General features: G+C 32.3%; 1 protein-coding gene across 2 annotated transcripts in view; it reads left to right on the top strand.

Annotated features, from left to right (window-relative positions):
• LOC6036821 (membralin) overlaps positions 1-12248 on the top strand; it is a 208478-nt gene that overhangs the window by 141194 nt on the left and 55036 nt on the right. The gene's annotated exons all lie outside the window — the stretch shown is intronic.

Raw genomic sequence — 12248 nt, 5'->3', positions numbered from 1 at the left:
TGAAAATACTAGGTCAATAACATATTTTGTTATTTACAACAAGATTTGTTATTCGTCGTTATAATTTTTTTGTTATTGGATTGTTATTGTAATAACAGACCAATCATATTTTAGTTATCCTTCGAACAAATCTCTGTTATTATTTTTTTGTTATTTTAACAACTAATCCGATCATCACAATAACAATTGGCGGTATTCTTCCATAACAAAAAATGTTATTCCCAAGTTGTTTTGGATTTTAACCAATATCAGACCAATAACAAATTTTGTTATGATAACATAAACTGTTATTAAACTCTTATGCAAAAATTGGATTTTCAAGAAGATTCCATAACACTTTCTGTTATTTTAACAGTATTTGTTATTGAAATGGCATGAATTCTGTTATTACCGTCTGCCCGGGTAATAATTAAATTCATGCCATTTCAATAACAAATACTGTTAACATAACAAACAGTGTTATGGATTCTTCTTGAAAAATCAATTTTTGGATAAGAGTTAAATAACAGTTTATGATATCATAACAAAATTCGTTATTGGTCTGCTATTGGTTGAAAGCCAAAACAACTTTGGAATAACATTTTCTGTTATGGAAGAATACCTCCAACTGTTATTGGGATGACCGGACTAGTTATCAAAATAACAAAAAGTAATAACAAAGATTTGTTCGAAGAATAACAAAAATGTTATTAGTCTGTTATTACAACAACAATCCAATAACAAAAAAATCATAACGGCGAATAACAAATCTGGTTATTAATAACATAAAATGTTATTGGCCTAGTATTTTCTAACATCAAAAAATATTATTCTCGAGTTATTTCCGTCTGATCGGGATGTCTCTTAAATATTATCTGGACATTTCGAAAAAAATATTTTCTGGAATGGACAATTGTAAACACTATTTAAAAAAATCGAGAATCGAAAAACTGGAAGTTTTTAGTGGAAATTAAACTTTAAGTGGCTATATCTTGAATAAAACGCACCATGTTTTATCAAAAATCTGTTAAGATTTTTTCGATTATATATTTTTTATTTTACATTAGTCAGAAGTTTTGTTGATTAAAATTTCTATTTATTTGCCAAACCATTTTTTTTAATCTAGAAATCGCCCACTTTATATTATTGAAATAACCTTTGGTAAACGTTTAAAACAGGTAAATCACTAGATTTTCATGAAATTCAGACTTACAGTGAACTAATGAATTATTCATTCACATTATTTTCGGACAAAATGAGTTGTTTTCCCTCATTAACATTATTACCCGCTGTAGTCTAAATTGACAAAAATATGGCGGCTGCAGTAAGGCTTTTTTTGAAAAGCTTATAAAAACTTAATAATCAAAAGATATTCATTAGGAAAGTTTCAATTAGTACTAGAAATGAATGAATATGTAAACCTGCATAATAAATTCAACCAAAAAACGGTATGAGTTTGCTAAATACAGATTAAATCCAGTAGGTGGGCGAAAACTGGAGCAGGGCGAAAACTGGGTCCTCTACCCTATGACGCAAACTATGTTTATGTGAATGTTTCAAAGCTGCTAGTTTTTTTTTTTATTAGATTAAGAATAAGCTAATTTTTACTTGAAACATCCAGCTAAAAAAAATATTGGGAAAAGTATTTAAAACTGTGGTCGGGATAAGGACCAAAGATGGTAGACATTTGAGCTTGTGTCAGAAATTTTTTGAGGTGTACAGACTATTAATCAAATGAATATTTTGTAAAAATATCAACCAAAAATTTTTTTTGTTGGTCTCGCAATTTGAGAGGGTTTTCTATGGCTGTAAATTGATATATTTGAATTTTAGATAATTGCTCAGACATACACAGACTTTGATACAGACATTAAAATAAACCATGTGGCCTCCCTGATAAAGACACTAGAAATGTGAAAATAGTTATCTGATATTCAAATTTTCGAAATAGTGAATCAAAATATAGAATGAAAATTGATTCAAGTGGAAAATAATGAAGGAGGGCAATTTGCCAAAACATATTTGAAATTGCTTTAAACAGAAAAAAAAATCTTAAAAAATATGTTTAAAAATACTTTTTATTTTCATTCAACAAGACAGATGGTATCCTATGCTACGGTATGCTTTTACCTAAAATAATGTGTAAATCACTTAATTCAACGGAATCTGATGAGTGAAATAGCTAATCCATGACCAAAACACTAGAATAGATCGGCTTCAGAAACTTAAAAAGAAATTTTTTTTCCTCGCACCAATCATGACCTTTTAAGAGTTTAAGAGGAAGAGCACCCACTCAAGTATTCGACCTTCTGACTTTTTTTTTCCTCCTCCACCACTTTCAATTTAGGACCTCGCGAGAGAAGAGTGGGATGGTGGGGGGATAGTCGTTAAGATTGTCGTTCACCCCCTCACACTGACTGCCATCCTCCATTAGCTTTTTATGAGCCTTGTAAATTGGTCGGCAGCCCTTAGCTTTTGATTGCTTTCGGTGTATCACTTTATTATTGTTGTAATTATTGCATATTATTTCGTTACGATTATAATTTCACATTATACTGGAACGGTTCCGTCGCCGACGACAGTGACTATAGAGGACTTCCGTTTCATTTTATGTTTGATTGCTCGTGGCATATTTTTCCGCGCTTTATTTCTGGGAATCACGCGGCATCCACTTTGATAGATTTTATTTCTTGGATTCCGAAATTGGGGGATACCCCGCCAGGAAGGGTGAGTGGTGGGGAGAAGGGGGGTTTGAATGAAATCGAATATATTTTATGAAAATGAATTGATTCCCTAGCAATGCAATGCATGCTGCCCTCTCTGGTCTCGCTGTTGGCAGGGATAAAAAAGAAATCATATTGGGTGCGGGTGGAATTATAGCATATTTTTTTCATACTTCTGGAGAATGCTGATTTATTTTTGCTTTTTGTGTGTGGAGTTTATTGTGTTGGGCTTCATTTTGCATTGTGCGCTGAAATGGCGATCTCAATAAATTATTATTGAGATGGCTTCAAAATGTGATGCATGAAACTCAATACTTGTTATCAATTACATTTTAATTGATCCTCGAAGTTTTAGGTATTGACTTTAATTGTGTTTAATTTTATCATATAGATTGATGGCATATTTGCTGGTAAAAAAAACATTTGTTGTTGTTAGCCAATTGACTTGACCCTTTCAGAAAAGTTCTCAAATATGTTCTAGATTCAGTTTATTTTTTATTTTTACGTGGTTCTTTGAAATAGTCTACCTTGTTTGTGATCGTTTTTTACCCTTTCTTGCATCAACCAAAATTTACACAAAATTTTTGCCGGACTTCAGAAACAAATTGTTTTGAAAAACTGAGAAAATTCTCCATATTTTGCTTTTTTGAACTTTGTTGATACGACCCTTAGTTGATGAGATATTGCCATGCAAAAATTTAAAAACATGAAAATTGATGTTTTCTAAGTCTCATCCAAAAAATCCATCATTTTCTCATGTCGAAATCTCAGCAAATAATGGTTCGATTTTCAATGTTAAAATATGAAACATTCGTGAAATTTTCCTATCTTCCCGAAAACAATATTTTTATCTTTTTTTTAATCAAGACTTATATTTCAAATTGGCGTAATATTGAATGTTTGATCCTTTTTAATTGTTAGTCTTGATTAAAAAAAATTTAAAATTTAATTCAAAATATAAAAATATAAAAATTTAAGATAACAATCTGAATGCAAAAAGTGTTTTAATAGTAGTTTATGCAACAAGTTGCAAAAAGAAGATTTTTTCAGCACGAGTCGCCCTGTGAATTGAATTGTTAGTCAAAGTCCATGTATTTAGTCAATCGATCGTTTAAACTGAAATAATGTTGAAAAGTATTACAAGTGCAAAAAAGTACAATTTTTCAGCATCCATTTCAGTGCTGTAAAAAAGAAATTTTTCAGCAATTGTTATGAAAAGGGTTTCATTTCTATTCTGTTATTTTTTGTATTGAAAAGCAGGTTATTTTGTCCTTCTAGAATGTCAAGAAAAGTAAGGCCTTGCACGACGAAATTAAAAAAAAATGCATTTTACACTAGTTCAGCAGTTTTGAAATCATTAGTTTTCAATAAATTTAAGATTTGACGATAACAAAAATTTGAACGAAAATAACTTTTTGCGATACTCAACTTCGAAAATTTTCAAAAATTCAAAAGATGTTTCAAGCAATTTAAACATGTTCCAAATTTCGATTTCGATAAATGAGGTTGAAATTTTTTTTCACCCAATATTTCGATTTTTTGAAAAAAATAATCGTTATTGATTCAAAATTCATAATTCAGCCAAAGATTTTTTGCACATCTATCTATCTAATCTAATCTAACACAAACGCAGATGAAAGCATGCTGGAAAGTCTTGTGATTAGATTACGCCCCAAGCACTTTTCTTGTCAATATTAATAATTTCATTACATCCGAGATCACCCGAAAATGTAATACAAAAATTAAAGCGGCCAGCCCTACTGCGTTGTGTTTACCGCAGAGAGGATTCTGTGAACGGATCACATTCCACAGAATCTACAGGGGAGGAAGGATGCGTGGACATACCGTACCAAACGCTCTGGATCATTTAGGTGTGGTTTGTTAGTGTAAATTTGGCAGATAATTATATTTTTAGGGGGAAGTGGATTTGGGCAAAATGGGATTAAGAAATGGGAAAGTGAGGAAGGGGTAGGAGGGCTATTGAATTTATAGTATAATAATATAAGGGAATATAATCATTTTGCAAATAATGATGGAAAGCTCTCACCAAGAATCAGCAAATCTTAAAATCTTCGAAAGACACAGCCAGATTGTGTCCCAACCTGCAGCTCCTAAGTTCTTAGGAGCCGCCAATCCGGCCGCATCAAATCAGCCAAGATTTCCTCGTCATCTGCGCGATTGAGGCTCTATCCCAGGTCAGCGACGTCTTCCCGGACATGCAGCAACACAACGCGAATCCCGGATATCTCCACCATCTCCACCTTGTCCACTGCCACTCACAAGTTCGTCTAGAACTAGCCGATAAGAATTTGACGGAAATCCTCAGAAGACGAAAAAAACGCGGAGTGAAAAATCAAACAAACCGGACGCGACCATAGCTTACTGCGATCTCCCTGCGATTATGAAAAATACTTTCAAAAGAAAACTCCTCATGCATATATTAGTTGCTAAAATAACAAAAAATAATAACAGAGATTTGTTCGAAGAATAACTAAAAATGTGATTGGTCTGTTATTACAATAACAATCCAATAACAAAAAAATCATAACGACGAATAACAAATCTTGTTATAAATAACAAAATGTGTTATTGACCTAGTATTTTCAAATATCAAAAAATGTTTTTCCCATGTTATTTCCGTCTGCTCGGGGAAACATATCAAAAAATGAAAAAAGGTTTTTTTTTTGCAAAACAATTTTTAGTGACAAAAAGTTCAAATGCTACTTTCGACTCGGTCACATGCTCTCAGGCAAAATTCGAGCTGAAGATTGGGCTATATGATCGGTAACGATCTCTAGATGGGTCAAAAATAAACGAGATTTCCCCTCAATCTCGCTCATCTCCACGTCTTCGGATCGGTCTCTCGTGCTCGTGTGGCATGGCATTGAGTGATTGGTTTGGGGAATGAGAGGGGCAACTGCTCGAATAATTCGTCAAAAACTGTCTCGCTCAAACAATAGCGCTACGGAAGACGATCGTTCGGCAGGCTGTGTATAGCAGCAAAACAGAAAACCTGAGAACAGATCATACTACAATAGATACGCAAGTTTCGCAGTGGTCCGTGTCTGTTCACAGTAAAAAAAAAAAAAAAAACAAAATGTAAAAATAAAAAATTACATGTTTTTACCGTGTATCATTTTTTTTTCAGTGTAATTCTTATCCATACCTACAACTTTGCCAAAGACACCAAGTCGATCAAAAAATTCCTTCAAAAGATACAGATTTTTGAAGTTTCATAAATAATTTTGTATGGACAGCTGCTAAATTTATATGGAAAATTATGTGGACAAACTAATAATGCAAATGGCTTCTTTGTGCATATCGAAGGCACCAAAATTGTTTCAGCCGGATTAAAGAATACAAAAATTCAAATTTAAAAAATAAAATACCGATTTCGTAGAGAAACGCTCAAAAGTATACCGTTTTCAATGAACCCTCTTTTTGGTACTTTAAAGTGCTCCCAAAAATTTGTTTTCCTCAAGCGCTAACAATTTCTACGATTAGATCCTATCGGTCAGAGTTCTGCGATGACCTTTTGTAAATGCTTTACTGGAAAATTAACAGTTTTTTTTTATTTTGTGGGACACAAAATCCCTCAAACAGCTTGTTCTGAGAAATGTTTTCATTTTTTTTTCAAACGCTTACGAAAGGTATTATAAAACATTTAGAAACATATCTCAAATATCTTTCCTTTTTTTTCTTTAGTTTATCAAAAAGGACCATCCTTTTCCTTAAATTGTTCACCCTTCTTCGGTGGGCTAATAAAATATGAAAAAAGGACCGCAGTGGCGCGCCCGCGTTGAAAGAATCTTATCAATGGGAAAAAACGGGGTTAAAACTAAACGTCACCGCCATCATCGGTCCTTTTTTTTTTGTTGATGATCATCATGATGATGAAGCTGACTGACGGACGTCGTAGAGGCCACCACAGCTCTGTGACGAGTGGCAGCGAGTAAATCGAATGAATTTTTGACCCATAAAAATTTGCTAGGTGGGAGGGGGCCGGCCGGGGTTTATGTCGAAAAAACGGAGCCCGAAATCGAAACCGTTAACCCTCTTCATACACGTGGTGAGGAGTTGGGCACGAGCAAATTACGGGACCACTTTATCGCATATTTTCGGATGATCCGTTTTCCCTTTATCGCGTTTTATTTCGGCTGGGCCCGGAAACGGGGTGGAGGACCGGATCTTCCGGATAACTTTATTGACAGGTTAAGGACGATATAGGTAAAATTGATTTTCCCCTCTTTTTTTTTTTGACTGGCTGCGTGGGCGGTGGTTTGACGCGCGTTCCGAAATTGTCTTATCAAAAATAAATGAGACTTTTTTTTGGGGTTGCCTGCTTGCTTTTTGAACTTCCTGAAGGTAGTCTTTCAAGATTATTGGAGGAAGAGTGTTCAGTAGAAAAGTGTCAACTTTGGTTCTGAGTGTCTTCTGGTCTGGTGAGTGGGGTTTGTGTGCCAATGCAGAATACATAATTTATGCTAGGAAACTAAGTATTATTTAAAAAAAAACTTTCACGGAAGGTGGTGGTGTAGTGGAGGAATATGTATCATTTTTTACAGGTTGGCCACTCCAGTTAATAAATTGAGTTAAAAAGTTTGAAAAACTAGAAAATAGTCGAGAAATTGCTATTTTGCATTAAAAATTAAAAAAAAGTTAAAAATTTCCAAATACTTTTTTCAAAACATAATCTCAATTGAATTTTGTACAGAGAACTTTCTGTCTAATTTGAAAAGTTTAAAATAGCGGTTGGGCCTCGAAATGTTAAATGAGCAAATCTCTATAAAATATGTTTTGATTTGGCTCATACAAGTGTCATTGAATTAACCATATAAGTCTCCAAACAATTCAGGAGCTGTTCATACAAAAATGGTACGTAAATATTTGAAAATATGTAACTTTTGAAGTAAGTTTTTAATCGATTTGGTGTTTTCAACAAAGTTTTAGGTATTGATGAGGACTTTTCAGAAGAAATAGGTACCCGGACATTTTCTTGTCGATTTTGAAATTAGTTAAAAAAATATTTCTCAAAATCTGTATTATTTCATTTATGTTTTTTTTAATGTTTTAGAAGACAACACGTAACTTTTGAGCCTTAGAGAAGTCTGGAGACAGATTTTGCCAGAGAGCTATGTTTTAAAAAAAATGCGTAGTATTGAATGTTACACCCTTTTGAAAAGTTAGTCTTGATTCTAAAATTTTCAAAATATTTTTTTTCTAAAGGTTCATAAAATTTCACAAATGTTTCATTTTCAACACTGAAAATCTTCATTTTTTGTTTAAATTTTTTATTCGCAGTATTTCAACATCCATAGGTTCAACCTTCAATGTCTCGCAGGCAACTTATTGCAAATTTTCTGAACTTTTCGAATAAAATGTTTTCAAGAATGGCTATGATTGTCCAATTTTTTTTTCAGTTAAAAATCAACCTCAAGCGGCAATATATTCGAATAGAGCAATTTATCAACAATCTTTTAAGTACATTTCGATTGCAAATTTGATTCTAATTTTAAAACTGAAGTCCAATTTTTTTCTTTGCTGAATATATTATTTTCTTTTATCAAAAACACAATTAAAAAAATCATGGAAAATTAAAAAAAAATTGGATTGAAATGTTGATTCTTTTTTTCTATTTCTTGTTTCTGAAAAGTCCAAATTAATGATACTGTTAAATTCCTAAATCGAATTTCGGAGTGCTTATGTTCCAACATTAGTAGCCCATTCGTACTATTTTTTTTTCTTTTTAAATTGCTTTATATTTGAGGAAAAATCCAGCTTTAAAAAAATGGCCTATAAGACCAGTTTTGATTTATTTTTGAATATTTTTAAGGTGAAACGGGACATTAGTTTATGATCAAATTTTTTTCAACTGAAATCAATTTCTGAACTCGACAGATTGCAATATATAGAACGTATGTCCGGGAATTTCCATAAGGCACTTTCAAAAAACGCGCTATGTGGTGGCAATATGGCACTGCATTCCCGTTTCACCTTAAGATGTAAAAAATCCATGTTTTGAGTTATGGCATAAGCTGGTCGATATTCATTTGGCAGCGTAGTCATGTTTTTTTTTTTAAATAAATCATGATTTTTCTCTCAAAAACAGCTATTTCAGACCATTTCAAATGTTTTTGGTGTCTTTGATATGCCCAAAAAAGCCATTTTGCATCTAATGTCCATATCATTTTCCATACAAATTTAGCAGCTGTCCATACAAAAATTATGTATGAAAATCCAATCTGGGTCTTTTGAAGGAATTTTTCGATCTATTTAGTGTTTTCGGCAAAGTTTTAGGTATGAATAAGGACTACACTGAAAAAAAAATTACGCAATGAAATAAAAATGTATTTTTATATTTAACTTTTTGTCACAAAAACATGATTTGCAAATAACAATATTTTTTCAAATATGTTTAAGAGGACATTAAATGCCAACTTTTCAGAAATTTCCAGAATGTGAAAAAATCTTTGACCGAGTTATGAATTTTTTAATCAATACTGATATTTTTCAAAAAATCGAAATATTGGTTGCAAAAAAAATCCAATATGCAATCAAAAAGTACTTCAGTGAAATTTTGATAAAGTGCACCGTTTCCAAGTTATAGCCATTTTCAGGTTACTTTTTTGAAAATAGTCCCAGTTATTATTATTTTTTAAATTAGTTCCTTTGTTTGCCCACCTTTGAAAAAAAAAACATTTCTGAAAGGCTCTATATTTTGCTTATTTGAACATTGTTGATTAGACCCTTAATTGCTGAGATATTGCCATGCAAAGATTTTTAAAACAGGAAAATTAATGTTTTTTAAGTCTCATCCTAAAAATCCACCATTTTCTAAAGTCGATATTTCAGCAATTAATGGTTCGATTTTCAATGTTAAAAAATGAAACATTCGTGAAATATTCCGATTTTTTCGAAAAAAATAATTTCACTTTTATAAATCAAGACTAACATTTCAAAAGGGCTTAATATTGAATGTTTGGAAAAAATGATAACATTGAAAATTTTCGATACCATTTTACAGAGATTGTGAAATATGATAGAACAATAATTCAATAGTGTGAAGGTGACAACAAGAACAAAAGCTGAGAAGGCATATGTTTCAGGAAATTAAAAAAAAACCTTCTTCTTCAAGCGACTTCTCAAAACGGTTTGTGCCCTTCTTCAAACAGCTCGATTATCAGCACTTTCCGCGACAGCCTCTGCGCCAATTTATTTCCCCAAAGATTTAGCAAAGTGACAAAGGTGAACAGGTATATGTCAACTTTTTCTGCCTTCGTCATGCGTCAACCGTTCCTCGCGCTGACTCCTGGCTACTGATAACAAACTGAATTCACATCGTTTCTCTACGGTGACATTTTTCCCCAGCAAAACCTTAATAAGAAAAGAGGCAATTTTCTCCCCTGCCCGATCCGGCTCGTCACCGTGTGAAACATTTCAAACTAATGCTCGAACCGCTCCAGAACATCCTTCATCAAATTTTGGCTCAAAAAAAAAAAAAAAAAAAAAAATGCTACGTTCAACTTTTCGGCCTGTATTTTTGATTCCATTATCGCATTTTATGATGTCCCCTGCCGAAATAAGCCGAAACAAGTAAAAGTCGCTCCCCAGTGATCCAATTTCTCAGGGTGGTCTCACAGGGATAAAAAAAAAGAAGGGACATGTTCGCGGCACATTAAGATATTATTGTCGTCGTCGCCGTGCTGTCCAACCTGGACGACAAAATATTTCAGCAGATATTTCAAATTGAGGGTGGGGTAAAAATGCGTTACCTTTTGTTGGTGTCGAAAAAACAAACATACAAGCACAGAGGTACACGTGGCAGCCCGCTTGGGGATTGAGCAGGAGAAGCTGAAAACACGATAAAATTCATAAGAGGCGCGTAATTTAAGTTGCTGAAATGTTTTCCATCACTTTGGAGGAAAAAGGAAACCTTGCCGCTTTGTGAGGCACTGTACAAATTTTAAAATCATTAAATTACATTCTCCAGACTCAAGATTGTTTAACCGGTCAAGCCACACGTAAAATGCGCCAACTGCGATGGAAACCACGCCGCCAATTTTGGTGAATGCTCAACATAGACATCCTAAATGAAGAAGTACAGCAAAAGAAGCAGTTTTACCTGTGTCATTTCTTACCTCAAAAAACGCCCTAGCCGTATGAAGTATCGTTTGTTTGAAGTTGTTTATGGAATTCCCCCTGCCACCTCGAACGGGAGTCCGCGGACAAAACTTCTCAAATGATCTGCCGTGTGCGCGCGCGAGAATAACAACACCGGTAGGAGGGAAAAATATGAAATACTTGGAGCGAAATCAAATTTCAAAATATTTGTCAAAGAGATTAAAAGTTAATTATTGTGCACACCGTCGACGTCGCGGCGACACGGCTTTGCGAACATTTTCGACGGACAAGGAGAACTCGGCATGGAACTGTTGAATTTTTCATCAAAAGTTCAACTTAAAATGGATGAGATTTTTTTTGTTGACAAAACATTATCTTTTGAATTATGACCAGGTATTTTTCTTTGATAAAAATGAAACAAATTGAACTCAAAAAATTGGAATAGGGTTTCTAACCAAAATAAGTCAGCTTATGTTAACCAGTAAATCACTACGTTTACCTAGTCAAACTTTATCATTCGATCATAGTCAGTGCCAATAGGTCGGTACACGTGTTACCAGCGTCAATCTAACAAAATACATGAAACTACAGGTGAAGGCATGTCGTTGCAGCCGGTTATTGAACACTTTTGTGATTTGGCAAACGAATACGTTACAACACCTCACTCACACGTGCTGGGTGATGCATGATTGAAAATAATATATTTTATCATTAAATGGTTATGTTTCAGACATAACCAGTATTTCTTTGCCAAACAAAGGAAATACAAAGGTACAAAAATACAAAAATACAAAAATACAAAAATACAAAAATACAAAAATACAAAAATACAAAAATACAAAAATACAAAAATACAAAAATACAAAAATACAAAAATACAAAAATACAAAAATACAAAAATACAAAAATACAAAAATACAAAAATACAAAATACAAAAATACAAAAATACAAAAATACAAAATACAAAAATACAAAATACAAAATACAAAAATACAAAAATACAAAAATACAAAAATACAAAAATACAAAAATACAAAAATACAAAAATACAAAAATACAAAATACAAAAATACAAAATATAAAAATACAAAAATACAAAAATACAAAAATACAAAAATACAAAATACAAAATACAAAAATACAAAAATACAAAAATACAAAAATACAAAAATACAAAAATACAAAATACAAAATACAAAAATACAAAATACAAAATACAAAAATACAAAAATACAAAAATACAAAAATACAAAAATACAAAATACAAAAATACAAAATACAAAAATACAAAAATACAAAATACAAAAATACAAAAATACAAAAATACAAAAATACAAAAATACAAAATACAAAATACAAAAATACAAAAATACAAAAATACAAAAATACAAAAATACAAAAATACAAAAATACAAAAATACAAA

The sequence above is a fragment of the Culex quinquefasciatus genome, chromosome 3 (assembly GCF_015732765.1).
Source record: "Culex quinquefasciatus strain JHB chromosome 3, VPISU_Cqui_1.0_pri_paternal, whole genome shotgun sequence".
In the NCBI taxonomy this organism is placed as follows: Eukaryota; Metazoa; Arthropoda; class Insecta; order Diptera; family Culicidae; genus Culex; species Culex quinquefasciatus.
Note: the sequence above shows the minus strand (reverse complement) of the source record. Positions and strands in the feature narration are given on the sequence as shown.